General features: G+C 35.8%; 1 pseudogene across 1 annotated transcript; it reads left to right on the forward strand.

The window, feature by feature from the left end:
• Positions 1–3,962: 3,962 nt before the first annotated feature.
• Positions 3,963–5,239, forward strand: LOC143606723 (class V chitinase CHIT5a-like; annotated as a pseudogene). Its single transcript, XR_013148805.1, has 2 exons — positions 3,963–5,087; positions 5,159–5,239. The product of XR_013148805.1 is annotated as a class V chitinase CHIT5a-like (transcript).
• Positions 5,240–17,369: the final 12,130 nt, after the last annotated feature.

Here is a 17,369-nt window from a genome sequence, read left to right on the forward strand (position 1 = left end):
TTAGGTAAGTGAATGTAGTGAATACATCTGGTAGTTAATTCGTTAATTCTTGTAAATGAATCATCTTTTTAACTTCTTGTTTGCACTTTGTAACTTGAGGATCAACATAATGATAATTCATTACAACCTTTTAATTTTCCAACTGCTTCTTATTTACCCCTCATGTTGGAAATATTATTTTGTTTAAGTAAAAATCAATATTGAGTCGTAAACGAATCCCATATCCAACATATATTCCCAACCTTCCTTATGTCTCATATTTGTGCATTGTGGTGGAGTAATTGCAATGTGTTATGCACTTTTAAAAACTATAAATGGGAAATATTTGATTCCTGACCGAAAACCAATTGTAATGGGGATGAAGTATTACAACTTATTGGCCATATGTGAATTAATAATACGTCACGTAAAAACATATGCTGCAACATACAAATATGAACTCTTGCTCTCATGATTATAGGTTTCGCAATCAATCATAGATGTAAGATCATCGTCATCGACAAAAGCAAAAATTCGTCACATGTAGTTTAACACGTATTCCAATAATCATTACTAAAATGTGGGTCAAGATCACCATATTTATCAAAATAGTCTATAATAATGTGCTCGCTATCAGCTAAGTCACAAGTCACGCAAACTTTAGGTTGCGAATTTGATAACATTTAGATGATGCATCGATTTAAAAACACTAAATGGTATCATTTCAGGATATACATATCCTCTTATCATATTCATAGATATTAGATATTTAAACCCAACTTAGTTGGTTAACAATTACCTTCCTTTGAGAGCAAGAATTAAAAAGCATGTTTAATTACAAGGAAGAAACTTCTGGTTCTTCTATCTATTCCACATCATCAATGACTCCGGATGGTCTTAACCGGTCATGCCAGATTAATATATACTTATGATCCATAACTTATCTGGTTTATGATCATATAGACTTTATTTTCACTCATGTTTGTCTAATACACGACTTGAAATGCGAGCGGATAACATATTACAAATTCATGTTATAACACATTTCTAATATCCATGTTATAACTTGTATAATCATTTCCTTAATGTGCCACTTCTTGTGGTTAATTTAAATATTAACATGGTTGATGTCCTCGTATTAATATGAGCATTTTATATCATAATTTCCTTAATTCCTTACATGATCATGATCTTAAAATGAACATTATATCATCACATTCACTTCAAAGAATGGATTAAAACCATATAATTTTTACGCTAGCATCATAACAATTTTCTCAATTATGTACATGATCATGGCCCTTGCACTGATCATATATCATCATATTCACTTCAAGGAATAGATTTGCACCACATAACCTTCATGTTATGGCTATTTCAAACCTCTTTTACTCTTTATGATAATGTTGCTACTTAATGAGCATATATGAGGTGTGACAAACAAAATTGTTTTACTCAACCTTTTTTTTAATAACTTCTCATTGCATAATATCAGTTGAGAAATAATTGTGATGGGGTAATGCTCATATATATTTCCAACCTTCTCATCACATAATCTTTACCATAATTCATTCGTGTTCATAACTTGTTATTATATACCATAACATTTGTCATTTTGTTATTTACTTCAAAAGTAATGACATATGGGAGACAATGTACCTAAACTTATAAAAATATGTAATTTAGGTATTAATTTATCACGATATAATCAATCGCGTATATCTCAAATGCATGTCATATTAGCTTACATATAGAAAGAATGTAAATCTCAAACGAAGCTGACCCCATTACATAAAGCTACAATTTAATAATAAAACAATATTCTTGAACTCATAGCATACTAATTAATTCATGATTTGCATTCATTATACTATATTGGTTTTTAAAATGTTCACAAATAACCAATGAGTTCAACATACTAAATCAAATAAATTGTATTAAACTATGTACTTTAAATTACATGCACTCATTTTTATGAAACATCTTTTGGACATATATCATGATGACTTGTTCATTTATATATAGACAAATCAAGTTTAACATTCTCATATATTTAGCAATTAAACAAACGTCATATTGGTATCATACTATACATCTTCATGCAAATCAATTCCAAATAAATATTAATAACACTTGCCTCATATATGTGATCAAAATTAATTACATAGTTAGTATCTTAATTATCATATTTGAAACTACCATCAACATGTAGCATTAAACTTATATGAACATGAAACATCAAAATCATCTAATAACTATGAATGATTATGAATGTGAAATATTAAAAACATTATGTAGATGTTATTAAGATGTTTTTTAATCACTAACAAAGTACTATGAATTTGAAACATCTAATAGTTATGAATATAAAGCATCAATGATACTTAAATGATAAAACACCAAACATTAAATCATTTCTTCCTAATCTTTTCCATTAGTTTGATACTAAATTATCAAGCATGTAAATTCAGTATTTCAACAAATAAATATGGTATACTAATGTAGCTAATGTCTTAAATTCAACATGGTGTAATGTAAATTAATGCTTGACGAAGAAGTCGGACGGACGATCAAAGTTTCCGAACGATATATTAAAACCAAGGGACTTAAATATCTCTTCAAAAAAATAAAAGTGAGTTCAAACAATAGAACTGTTGCCTTCAACATCATACACATATTCAAAATATTTGATAAATGTGTACATACATTTAAACTTTGAGATGTTTGAAAAGTTGTAATGACACTAAAAATAATTATCAACACCTATTCAAACTTTTAACAAATAATGACGATTAAATATGCGAATAAAAACTCCAAAAGTTTAAACTTCATATCTTTCAAGTCATCACGTCTTGATATTCTATTAATTCACAAAATTTCTACAAATAAGTGGTAAGCAGGAGGTTGTTCAATTTGATTATTATATAAAACTTAACAAATAATTATAACTTTATATAAATGTCTCGTTGTCAACTAAGAATGCAGATCATTCAGTTTGAAAAGCTTTCTAATAGTCTAACCCTTTTTATTTTGTAGGAAACCAAAAACATTGCAAATACACAGTGTTCGACCTTTAAAAAAATATTCAAACGGAACCCTAATTCTGATAATTAACATCCGAGTTTCCAATCATCCAACAAATCTTACAAATTGAAAACAAAATATTTGATTTGTCGAAGAGTACACAATTTATAGTCGTATTATAATAATATATACAAATCTCAACTAACCCGAAAATTATATGAACTACAATAGAGTTTATGTTTGAGAGAATAACAAGCAACGATTAATAAACTAGATAACATGACTTACAATACGATGTGCGATCCAACTCAAAAAGCAATTCGTGCTGATAACGTGTTGTAAAACAACCACCTGTTAACTATATTGAATATGCATAATATCATTGTGTATAGAGAATATGAGAATTAGAAAAAGTTGAAGTTCTTATTCATTGAGCTCTCTACAATACAAAATACAACCTCTATTTATAGGGCTAAAATATTAATACAAACATAATAAATTATGGAGGTTAAGTATGTGGAAAGTCACCACATAATGATTCATTCCTAACATTTTATAATTTTCAAATGAATAAAGTTAATAACTCCCTTCTTTTCTTCTTTAATTAGTTGAACATTGCGACTTAGTCACCTCGACCACATATGGCCAATCGCTTAAAACAAAATGAAATATATTTTTATAACTTTACGGGTATTCATGCATTCCATGTTAAACACTTCCATCCAAAAACATACGTCAATTGTTTTAGAAAAAGATACTAAAACTTGACTTAAATAAATTCCTCATCACACTCAAAAAACATTATTTACAATAGTGATCATATAATTTTGAACACAGCATATGCATGATTTTGGTTTTTAAATGTTTAGTGCCGTATATTATTAAGAAATACTTTTGTTCTTAACTACTCCTCTCATGTCTCAAGTGTATGCTTATAAATTAATAAGTCATGTAGCAATTGAATGGTACTTGAGTATAAGATCGACACCATGAAACTCCTCAAACCTCTTACTCTTTTCTTTGTGATGTTGAGTCTCACTATGAACTCTATGGGCTCTTCTCATGGTCCAAACAAAGGGGGTTATTGGCCTTCATGGTCTCTAGATTTCCCACCATCGGCTATCGACACGACTCTTTTCACTCATGTTTATTATGCTTTTCTAACTCCAAATAACATAACATTCAAGTTCGAAATCGATGATGACACCGCTTTGTTGCTAAAAAACTTCACCACCACCCTTCACGAAAAGACATCACCGGTCAAGACATTGTTTTCCATTGGAGGTGGTTCATTTGGGTCAGGAACCTTTTCCCGCATGCCTTAGGTCATGACTCGAGGAAAAATTTCATTCTTTCCACCATCGAAGTGGCACGTAAGTTTGACTTTGACGGAGTTGACTTAGATTGGGAATTTCCTCGAACCCCAGTCGACATGGTTAACTTTGGCCACTTGCTTCACGAGTGGCGTGTGGAAATCAAAAAGGAAGCTAAGTCAAGCGGTAAGCCACAACTTCTTCTTTCAGCCGCCACATATTTTAAGCCAGAAGTGACGTTGGATGACGTTTATCGTAAGTATCCAGTGAAATCCATAAATAGAAATCTAGATTGGATAAATGCAATGTGTTACGATTACCACGGATCATGGGATCTCTCTGCAACTGGAACCCTAGCCGCCTTATATGATCCAAATACCAATGTGAGCACAAGTTACGGGCTACAGTCATGGATCAAGGCTAAGATCCACCGAGAAAAGTTGGTCATGGGGTTGCCACTATATGGCGTGACATGGCAACTAAAGGATCCATCTATATATGGGATCGGAGCTCCGGCTGTTAATGTAGGACCAGGAGATGAAGGACAAATGCTTTATGCAGAAGTGAAAAGGTTCAACGCCCAAAACAATGCCACAGTGGTGTTTGACACAACAACCGTATCTTATTATTCTGTTGCGGGAACATCTTGGATTGGATATGATGATGTTCGATCGATAAAGTTAAAGATAGAATACGCACAATCACTTAAAATAGGAGGATATTTCTTTTGGGCAGTCAACGGTGATCAAGAGTGGAAAATCTCCCGACATGGTACACATTCAATCTTATTGTTTTTTGTAGCTAATCTGAATCAGTCTTTTCTTATAAACTTATCCATGCAGCTTCGGAGACATGGAGCATTTGAAAATCCTTGTACAAGACTTTGAAGTGAGCAGGAGTGAAGTGTGCATCATTGTGTTTGTGTTTGTGTTTGTTTGATTACATATTACTATATGCTTACATTTGTCTTTCATATTGACGAGATAAAGGAAGTTTGTCACACCACAAGCAATAACACTAGTAATTTGTGTCTACAACAGTTTTGCATTAGTCACGAGGAATGCTCTCAAGAACAATTCGAAATCCATGGCGTATGTGTCGGTAGATTAGATCTGTGTATACAAAAGATGAATTGGCATATAACCAAACCGGAATATTTTCAGTTCGTCTTTTGCTGTGAAATAATATATGAAATAACAAAATAAACAATCTTCTAAAATTAAGCGTCTAGAGTTCAAAGTAGTTAGCTATATAAATAAGTTAAAATGTATGGATCGGGCGGTAATAAGTCAAAACTGATTCAATCCAAAATACTTGAAGCAAAATCGGTTCATTTTATAAAATTATCAGTCGTTCTAAGCAGGGTCAAAACTGGGCGCAACTTGAACACTTAAGTGTTGAAGTTAGTCGTTTTGAAAAGCAAAAAGTATCAGCATGAGTTCACCTGCAGCGGGACTGCGGGAGAGGGGTTGACGGTGACGGCTTCGTGACATGGTGTAGTGTGATGGTTGTTGTGGTGGGGTAGTGGCAGGGGTGGTGGTTGTTATAATATCAGTTTCATGGTGGCGATGGTACGACTTGTAGGTTGCAGAATGGTGACTATTAGTGCTCCCTCATATTCATTTGTACCCATTTTAGGTTAGTGAAATTTATAATAGTGACTGGTTTAAATTCCGCATCATGTGCGCGTTTTGAAATATGTACATCTCCACTATAAGGGGGCAGGCCGGCTCCGAGAATGCAAAGAAAAGAGTTTGGGCTGAAGGCGAAAATTTTTTTGGGCCTCAAGTAGAAGGAGTATTATGTTGGGTTTAAAACAATTTAATTTTTATTTAAGCTTACTTGGTTATAATTTGGGTTGTGTAAAAAACTTTTGTATAGAAATAGAATTAAACTTGTATAAAATGAGACTTTAACCCACAACCTTTTGGTTGGGAGTAATACCTCTTTGCCATTAGACCAAGCCAGTGGTTATGTAATTGAGTTTAAAAAATAAATATACATATTGTTTTCATAAAATACATTTAATTAAAAAAATTTCGGGCCTAGCGGGGTGTCGGACATGTGGCTTTTGACCATTCCTGCCACACCATTTGGCCGGCCTTGTAAGGGGGTTCGAACTTGGGTAATAGAGTACGGCAACTGTTGTGACCCTTTGGAAAAAAACACCGCTGCCACTGCGACATACGACTTTGAAATAGTTGTATAGCGGTAGGTTTTGATGTATGTTACTATGTTTGATGTGTTGATCTAATGGAGTGCAGAACCTTAGTTTGGGTATGTTTGAACTTGCTTATTCAATCTTTAAGGGTTTATCCAAATTTATATTTATGGAAGTAGATATTTAATTTTAAATAATATGTTAACGTTCATCTTTTTTATTTAAAATAATACAATTAGAGTTGTGCATGGCTTATGTCATAACCAAAAGGTTCGGCTACTGAAAATATAAAAGCAATAAGTTGTATAGACCACAGATGGCTCTCTTAACAATAAACCTTCAATTTTGGGTTGGGCTCAGTTGGGCCGCCAACTTCATTACATACATGGGTTTAACAAAAGGAAATTTAATTCAAGTTTAACACATACCTTAATGGAAGTGTAAAAAAACCCAATTTGGGCCAAGTAAACGGTACCCAACCCACCTCGAAACTGATTTAAAACCAGTTTGGAGAAACCGGTTTGTAACCCGACCCAACCTGTTGGTTTGGAGCTTGTTCGTATCTCGTTCTTTGAAATAAGTTTAAAACCGGAACCGGTAGTAAAAAATGGTTTTTTTTGTCCTAAACCGATTTGTAACTTGGCCTGAATCAGTTTGATAGGTTTTCGAGTTTGGCCTTTGGTTTGCTAAGCGGTTTGGCCCACTGGGATTTCAAACTGGGCCGATTCATAAAGCCAAACCGGTTTAAGATAAAACCCGATTTGTACATGTCTACGTTGACCTTAATTCATATTAATATAATTCAGGAACTCCTCTCTCCAATGATACTAATCCTTCTGAACGAGGGGAAATTTTTTCATATAATTGGAAACCAAACTGGCCGAATTAGCACACAGAACAAGAACAATTTAGAGATTCACAACATATATCCTATAATATGTGAGTGAGTTCTTCATATTATATAAAGTGGATGTGAGTGAAAGAGAAAGAAAAATTTATTGTTCATGAGTATATTTGGAGAAACACTACTGTTTAGAATTTTTAAATACTTTTTGTAAGTGATTGCGAGTGGATGAAAGAAAAAAAGGTAAATAATAAAGGTATAAAAAATATTAATTAATTGAAAAGAAGAGAATAAATAGTTGTTTTTAATGTAATTACAGAGATAAAAATGGAGTATCTACTTGGAATGCTCTTACATCTCTAGAATACAATATAAAATCGCACCACATATTTAAATATAAGAGATCGTTTTACCCTTATTTTTGAACCAAAGGAATGATCACGATTTATCTCCTCTAATATTTCTCCAAGCCGTTCATTTGTTCGTTTATCTCGTTGAAAAGTTCCCCATCTCTAAGCAAGAAAAGACTACATCAATATGGTTTTTTTTTCAATTAGACTCTCAGGGTTTGTTTAGTATGAGATAATGAATGGAAAGAATGGAATGAACGAGAAAATGGAGTGGGCTAAGTAATAGAATGGATCATTACCAATTCATCGAGATGTTTGATTACCATGTGGCAATGTAATTATTTTAAATTGTGTTGTTTGGTAGGTGGAAAAATATGGAATAAAATAAATACGGTAGTGATGGCGAGGGTGATGGGTGGTAATGGAGGTGGCGGGTGGTGGTGGTGGTTGTCACACCTCGACTAAAGACGACGGAACATGTCGGGCGTAACTTATTGATCAGACATTAGTTTAAAATACACTACTTAAAATGATTAATTATTTAATTCATTACATTAAATCAAGTAGACAACTACAAACAATTTAACCAAATACAAATCATATATAATTCTTTCGTCTAAATATCTTAATGCCAAACTAAATGTCTTCGATCTTGATTACATAAAATACTTGAACCTGTAGCATGTATACAAATAGAGTTTTCAACACAGATGTTAGTGAGAATCATAAGTTTAGTTATATATATATATATATATATATATATATATATAGATAAAATCATAACTCTTATGTAAATGTTGAATATTACAAATCTTATGAATATGTAAATAGTTAAATAGATTTGGAGACGTTCATATATCAATGCACTTGGGTAAATGTATGATCATACTAGATGATGATAGATGAGGATGAGGCCAAACCACCAAACAATAAAATAAACACATAAGCACATAGCACATACTCATAGAGCACACATTAATCACACATAAAAATAAATTGAATTGTGTTTTGAATCGATGTGGTAGTAAAACTTGAATAGTACATAAGATATACATACTACCCCCAAAATATGTAAAAGATGAAAAATGGGTATGTAAACTCACATTGAATTGATGGGTTGAAAGATTAATATCTTGGTTAAGCGTGTGAATGTCTTAATGTGTATGCCCTAAATAACAGTAATAAGGCTAGTTTTAGTTGTGTTTAACGATTTATTTTCTAATGATTATAATGTTATTATGATATGACAACTTGTACTTGAGAAAGGAAAAGAAAGATGAAAAGAGAATTGCATAGCTTGCTGTCACAGAATAGATAAATTAATAAAAAAATGAAATTTTTTTCCAAAATTATAAAAGAATCCAATCAACTAAATCAATGTGTTAGGAACAACTTTCATTTAGAAAGTTTGGTCAGATTAAAACCCTAGATTGTCTAAAACAACCATTCTTCTAAAACGGTGCAGATCTGCACCCTCATTTTAATTTGACCACTATGGAGCCATAAAAATTAATTAAAATGCAAATGAAATGTCATTAAAACCAAACTCAATGAATTAGTTCACATGCTTTTGTCTTGGACATTTTCAATTTGTTATGACAAAGTTATGGCTCAACCTTTGTTGGTTAAGAATTATGTCAATTCTGAATTACTATAATAAGTAATTTCCTTGACATTTGGAATTGGTTTTTGATGGAATAAATTACAATCCATTGATGGGGTGATGAATACATCATATACAGAATATGCATCATCAAACCCTTATGGTTATTGTATAAAAGAAAATCAAATTAAAACATGAAGTTACAAGGAACGTAAGAACTTTATTAAGGTGTGACCATTGAAGATCATCTTCCAACCTTTAGTTCTTGTCTCCTCTGCAACACACACCACGGTGTGTAGAATATGCGGGATCTTTGAGATTATGTCTTTGCAACCATGTGAATAAAGAAGATGAACAAGAATAAAAGAAACCTTAAAGATAATACAACTAGTGTTACACAACAACTTGATTACCTTAATTTTTGAGAAAATAAATGAATAGTAATAATAACAAAAATGAAGATGGAGATGAGAGGATGTGTGTGGGGGGGGGGGGAGATGGAGAAGATAATTTATTCTTTGAATTTCAAAGAAGAACAAGAATGGTACAAAACAAAAAGAGTGGATGAGATTCCCCTATAAATTACAAGATTTGGAGGGACTAACTTAGGAAAGTTTGTTTTTGTAAAACTTGGGGAATGGCAAATGTAACACCCCGGCTTTAAGCGGAATACGCCCGGGTGTGACGTACAGATCACTCATAGCTCGTAACACTATTTAAAGCGGCAATAATTATATCATTTAATTTCGTAACGTAACAAGTACACAATTATTCATAATTATAAATAAAAACAAAAAAAGAAACACTTCATCAAAACAATAATAAGTTCTTTATTCAAATATCCTAAGGCATACTAATGATCTTCATCCTTAGCATGCCATCGATTCAACCTGTAGCACGTTGAAAATAATATATTTGTTAACAATTAAGTTGGTGAGTTTTCATAAGTTTTTGAGTATACATATATATAAAAACCACGATTCAACATTCGTAATGCAATAAATATCCAAGCGTAAAGTAAATGAAATCAATTAATGTCGTCCTCCCGTTCCTTTAGCCGAGGCTGTAGTAATAGGGGAAATGAGAACCACCTTACGAACAACCGAAGTCATAACGTTAGACTGCGCGGGTACGTCCCGTCGGACCCTCCCACTATGTGTATGTGTATGCGTTTGCGTAACTTCCACCATAAGAATAGTAAACACGTTGCAAGCAAGTTCACGTATAATCATAAACAATATGCAAGAATAATATTAACATGTACGCTAATTGTGAATCGGTTTATAAATAAGCACATAACTAACGAGATAAAACTTGTGACATGTTACATCCCAAAAATATTAAAAGCGTTAAAACGGGGTTATGAAGAACTCACTTGGAATGAGAAATACGGTAACGAGGAGTCGGCAACGATCAGAGAAAACTAGTTGGTCCCGATAACTTGTCCTAGTTATTAAATTATAAAGAACGGACTGAACGTGAATACAAAACAAGAAAATATGTTTATAATAGTTTTGGGGATCGTTAGTTTGTTACGTATATTTAAACCGGGTTTTTATAAAAAGTGTAATTAAACTTTTATTAGTTTAGTTATTCTTGTAACTCGTGTTGGAATATTAAACGAAAACTATAAGTTTAACCATTTAAAAAATATATTCCGATTTATATATATATATGTATGTATATATATGTGTACATATATACGAAAACGTTAAATAAACTCTATAAGGTTCAATGGGGTTTGGTTTAGTTAAATGAGTGTAAACAACTTTTATTTTAATATAGTAAAGTATTTAATAATTAAAAAGGTTTAGAAACAATAATATTAAAAATATCAACAAAAATCGGGCCTGGGGGAATCGAACCCGCGCCCCAGGCCGGTTCAAGGTGTTTACCCACATGTACTGACCATCTGGACCAGTCTCTGTTTTGTTTAGAACATAAGAACCAATATTTAAATATGATAGTTCTGGTTTTCCCCAAATTCATTATAAACCCTAAACCTAATCGATCCCAATTGAAGATTATAAGCGCTCTGTTGATAAAAACTGATTAGGGGTTTTATCAAACGCCCGAAACTGAACCCCAACCCATATAAAGATTACCTAATATGATGAAGTATTGAAGGAGAACAAGAACTAGGGTTTCGGCCAAGAACGCGATATCAAACGAGACCTAGAACAGCTTTTTAGATGCAATTGACTTAGGGTTTACTTCATGATAGTGAGGTGATGTGTGGAGCAATTTAATTGAGTTTTGGACTCGAATTTATAGGCTAACAAGGTCAAGAACAGCCGCGTTTATAGTTAATGAAAACGATCCGTAGTTGATTCATTCTAGCTGTTAATTACACGTTAAACTATAATAGGAAGGAGTATGTATGTTAAGGATCCAACTAATTAATCAAATTCCACGATTTATGGGTTAATTAGGAACAAGATATGGAGGGGGGGGGTGATCGGTGGTGACGGGAATGGAGGAGGGAAGAAGAGAGTTTGAATAATATTTGCAAACAAGTCCCTTGGGTATTGTTTGATGATCAAAAGTTGCTAAAATACACATATTTTACATTAAACGAATGGTTACGAGCCACGTGTAATTACGATAAAGATAAAACCGAAAACATAGTTAATAATTCAACGTTTTTTATTAAATAGAAAATCCGATTACAAACGGGTCATAAAACGAGTACAAATACTAGTTTGAATTTGAAGAATGTCACAACAAAGGGGGTGGAGTTGGAAGGTTTTTTTTTTTTTTTTTTTTTTTTTTTTTTTTTTTTGGGGGAGGGGGGGTGGGTGTTGAGTTGGTTTATTTGTATTTTTAAGATATAGTGCTAAAATAATTAATTAGATACCAACTTGTAAGGCCCCGTTACCGGTAACCCTACTTTCGTGTTGGATTTACTCATAAACACAGTTTTAAATATCAGAGTTAATTAAAAACTTTACGCGGAATATAAAACTTTCATTAAACATTACATAATTCATAACTTGTCCCAAAACATCCTTTGTCTTTCACATTAAAGCATTAAAATTAGAACATCATAAGTCTTCAGATGCCAGACTCTTGTTCAATGCCACGTGTCTCCTCAAGCGAGCTGCCTCATCCTACTCACCTGCGTGCATACTAAAAGTCAGCTACGCTGAGTGAGTTCTAGTTAATCATACACTATACCATACACATAAACTTATATTCCTTCATTCATACTTTCTTACTTTCATACTTTCATTCTTTCATACTTTCATTCTTTCTTTTGTATTAACTTACCTTCATATCTTACGTTATAAAGAGCATTACACCCTACATTCCTCGAGTATTATTAGGGCTCGGTACCCTCCTTCCTCGAATATTATTAGGGCTCGGTACCCTCCTTCCACGAGTATTATTAGGGCTCGGTACCCTCCTTCCTCGAGTATTATTAGGGCTCGGTACCCTCCTTCCACGAGTATTATTAGGGCTCGGTTTCCCTCTTTCCACGAGTATTATTAGGGCTCGGTTTCCCTCTTTCCTCGAATATTAGTAGGGTTCGGTTCCCTAGTTCTCGAATATTAGTAGGGTTCGATTCCCTCTTTGTTACAATACAACCATACATTATACCTCGAGTATTATTAGGGCTCGGTACCCTTTTCGTAACCATACAATCATGCAACCGTCATTTCCTTCTTTAATTAACTTATCACATTCATACACATAAGCATACATATCATACTTACCTTATACTTAGCGTTACAACCTGACAGTACGTGCAATATCCGAAGATCGTTCACGTACCATCAAGCAATCATTCATACATATCATATCATTCACATAAGGCATACACTTATCTCTTAGGATAAGCGTATTGACAAACATATCGAGTATGCACACAGCCCCGAAAACATAACACATAAATGGGGCTAGAAACTCACCTGGATCCTGTTACGCTCGCCGTTGATCGTAATTCCTTTCTTTAACTGGGCTCGGCTAACTGTATAATATTTACACATATCAATTAACTACTACTACTCGTTTTGTATTTCTATCTTTATATGACCCACAACGGACGGGGGTCCGGGGGCAGCGCCCCTGGCAGCGGGGTTCTAGGGGCGGCAGCCCCTAGCGGGGTCCAAGGGGCAGAGCCCCTGGCTGGGGTTAAGCTGCCAGGTCAGCTTGGAAAAATTTTATTTTCGATAACTGCCTTAACACATTTTCCATTAGGTTTTTAATTTATTTTCTAAGCGAACTTCACTTTAGGCGAAGTTAAACCTTAGGCGAACTTGGCTTCAGGCGAAGTTAAACCTTAGGCGAACTTGGCTTTTAGGCGAAGTTAAACCTCAGGCGAACTTGGCTTTTAGGCGAAGTTAAACCTCAGGCGAATTTGGCTTTTAGGCGAAGTTAAACCTTATGCGAACTTGGCTTTTAGGCGAAGTTAAACCTCAGGCGAACTTGGCTTTTAGGCGAAGTTAAACCTCAGGCGAACTTGGCTTTTAGGCGAAGTTAAACCTTAGGCGAACTTGGCTTTTAGGCGAAGTTAAACCTCAGGCGAACTTGGCTTTTAGGCGAAGTTACCATTTAGGCGAACTTAGCTTTTCAGCGAAGTTGCCATCAGGCGAACTTATCATCAGGCGAACTTGGCTTGCAGGCGAAGTTCATCAGGCGAACTTAGCTTGCAGGCGAAGTTCATCGCTTGAAGGCGAAGTTGCCCAGATGAAGGCGAAGTTGTCGCGCTGCAGATCTGTTTGCCCATAACTCCTTCGTTTCTTAGCCAAATAACTCGATTTTGGTACCCACGGAATCGTATGATCGGCGCCTACAAATCCCAACCATCAAATCGGCCTAAAATCGACGTTTTAGGGGTCCGATTTGGGCAGTTGGGTTTCGGGTCCGATTAACCCGTCAAATCCTAACCATTTTCAGTAATATTAGCTTTGCGGGATTAGTTCCTACCTTTCCAACTCAGATCTACCAGCAAAATCTCTGGTCTCGACTTCGGATCTCGGTCGGTTATGTGTGTGTTTTTGAGTGTGTAAAAGAGAAAGATGGAAATAAAATGATATCTTGGGCTTGGGATGGGTATTTATATCTCTCAAGCCCACGGACCCAAGGCCCATTCTCATTTAACCCATCTTACGTAATCTAAGCCCATGACCTGTTCCTTACTCGACATTAAATAACTAAAACGTGAAATCACTAAACATAACTTTCTTTTATTTAACATTATAAAAATTTTAGGATGTTACAAGTCTCCCCCCCTTAAAGAGGTTTCGTCCCCGAAACCTAACTATTACATAAACAAACTAGGGTAAAACTTGCGCATCTCATCCTCGACTTCCCAAGTAGCATCTGATCCCTTGCGGTGTTTCCATATCACTTTTACCAAGGGTATAATCTTGTGACGAAGCTGCTTCTCCTTGCGATCAACGATCTTTATCGGTTGCTCGATGTAGTTCAATTGTTCATCAACCTCGATGTCCATTAATGGCACGTGAGACGTGTCATCAGCTAGACACTTCCTCAGATGAGAAACATGGAAGGTTGAATGAATTCCTTCTAACTCATCGGGTAAATCCAGCTTATAAGCTACTTCCCCCACACGATACAAAATTTTAAATGGTCCAATGTACCTCGGACTTAGCTTCCCTCTCTTTCTAAAACGGATAATTCCTTTCCAAGGAGAGACCTTAAGCATCACATAGTCGCCAACGTTAAACTCAATTGGTCGTCGCCGCTTATCCGCATAAGACTTTTGTCTGTCTTGAGCGGCTTTCATTCTTGCTTTGATCTGATCGAACTTTGAAGACGTTTCTTGAACCACTTCTATACTTCCCATTTCCTTCTGACCAATCTCACCCCAACACACCGGGGTTCTACATCGTCTACCGTACAGCATCTCAAACGGTGGCATACCAATACTCGAATGGTAACTGTTGTTATAGGAGAACTCTGCCAGATGCAGATGATCATCCCAACTTCCACCAAAATCTAAAACGCAAGCACGTAGCATATCCTCAAGGGTTTGGATCGTCCTTTCAGACTGTCCATCGGTTTGAGGATGATACGCCGTACTGATGTTCAACCTCGTCCCCATAGCTTCATGAAATTTCTTCCAGAACCTCGAAGTAAACCGTGTATCCCTATCAGACACGATCGATAACGGTACTCCATGCTTGGTTACCACTTCCTTGATGAACAAGCTTGCTAACGTTTCTGACGAGATGGCCTCTCGTATGGGCAGAAAGTGAGCACTCTTGGTCAAACGGTCCACAATCACCCAGATGGTATCATGTTGCTTAGCTGTACGAGGTAGCTTAGTTATGAAATCCATGGTGATGTGTTCCCATTTCCACTCAGGTATCTCTAGCGGTTGCATCTTCCCATAAGGCTTTTGGTGTTCGGCTTTGACTTGTAAGCAAGTTAAGCACTTACCAACATAATCCACTACATCGATCTTCATTCCTGGCCACCAGTAATCCCTTTTCAAGTCTTGGTACATCTTTGTAGCTCCTGGATGGATTGAATACCTTGACTTATGAGCTTCATCTAAGATTCGACTTCTAAGATCACCATGGCGTGGGATCCACATACGGTCGAACCTAGTTTTAACTCCATGAGTGTTTTCCATCAACTCATCTTGCTGGCCATAAATCCTTTCTTTCTTTATTAACCCTTCGTCTACTAACACTTCTGACTGCACTTTGATGATTTCTTCAAAAAGACTTGAGTTCATGATCAACTTGTATGACTTGACTGTTGCAAGGACTTCCTCATTCTTACGACTTAGCGCATCAGCGACCACGTTAGCTTTACCCGGGTAATACTTAATCTCACAGTCATAATCCTTTATCAATTCTAACCATCTTCTCTGCCTCATGTTCAATTCTTTCTGCTCGAAGAAGTACTTTAAACTCTTATGATCTGTATAGATAGTGCACTTAGTACCGTACAGATAATGCCTCCATATCTTAAGAGCATGCACTACAGCTGCTAACTCCAAATCGTGCGTCGGATAAGTACTTTCATGGACCTTCAACTGTCTAGACGCGTAAGCTATCACCTTCCCTCGTTGCATCAACACGCAACCTAATCCTTGATGCGAAGCATCAGCACAAACAACGAAATCCTCGTCACCATCGGGTAGAGTAAGGATTGGAGCTTGCGTGAGTCTCTTCTTCAATTCTTCAAAGGCTTCTTCCTGAAACTTTCCCCAACTGAATACTATCGTCTTTCGGGTCATACCGGTCAGCGGTGCGGCTATCTTGGAGAAACCTTCGATGAATCTCCTATAGTAGCCAGCTAACCCTAGGAAGCTTCGTATATCAGTCGGATTCTGCGGAGTCTTCCAATTCGTTATTGCTTCAATCTTAGCTGGGTCCACGGTAATCCCCTCCGGATTAACCACATGACCTAAAAATTGCACTTCTCTTAACCAGAACGCGCACTTCGAAAACTTGGCGTACAACTTCTCTTTCTTCAGAACTTCCAATACCTCCCTCAGATGCTCGGCATGGTCAGACTCACTCTTTGAATAAATCAATATATCGTCAATGAAGACGATAACCGACTTATCCAACATCGGCCGACACACCCTATTCATCATGTCCATAAATGCTGCAGGAGCATTTGTTAGACCGAATGACATTACGAGGAACTCGTAGTGTCCATACCGCGTTCGGAACGCTGTCTTAGGAATGTCCGCCTCTTTCACCTTCAGCTGATGGTAGCCTGATCTGAGATCTATTCGTGAGAACCAACTTGAACCTTGCAGTTGGTCAAACAAATCATCAATCCTTGGCAACGGATATCTATTCTTTACCGTAAGCTTATTCAACTCACGATAGTCTATGCACATTCTCATACTTCCATCCTTCTTTTTCACGAACAATACTGGTGCGCCCCACGGGGAAACACTCGGTCTTATGAAACCCTTGTCGAGGAGTTCTTGCAGTTGGGACATCAACTCCTTCATCTCAGACGGTGCTAGACGGTAAGGCGCTTTTGCGACAGGTTGGGCTCCTGGTATTAAATCTATCTGAAATTCTATCTCTCGCCCCGGTGGCAACCCCGGAAGATCCTCAGGGAATACTTCTGGGTAGTCGCGCACAATAGGAACATC

Source organism: Bidens hawaiensis, unplaced genomic scaffold (assembly GCF_021521415.1).
Source record: "Bidens hawaiensis isolate Kalapana, Puna unplaced genomic scaffold, B.hawaiensis_p1.1 tig00076784_1, whole genome shotgun sequence".
NCBI lineage: Eukaryota > Viridiplantae > Streptophyta > Magnoliopsida > Asterales > Asteraceae > Bidens > Bidens hawaiensis.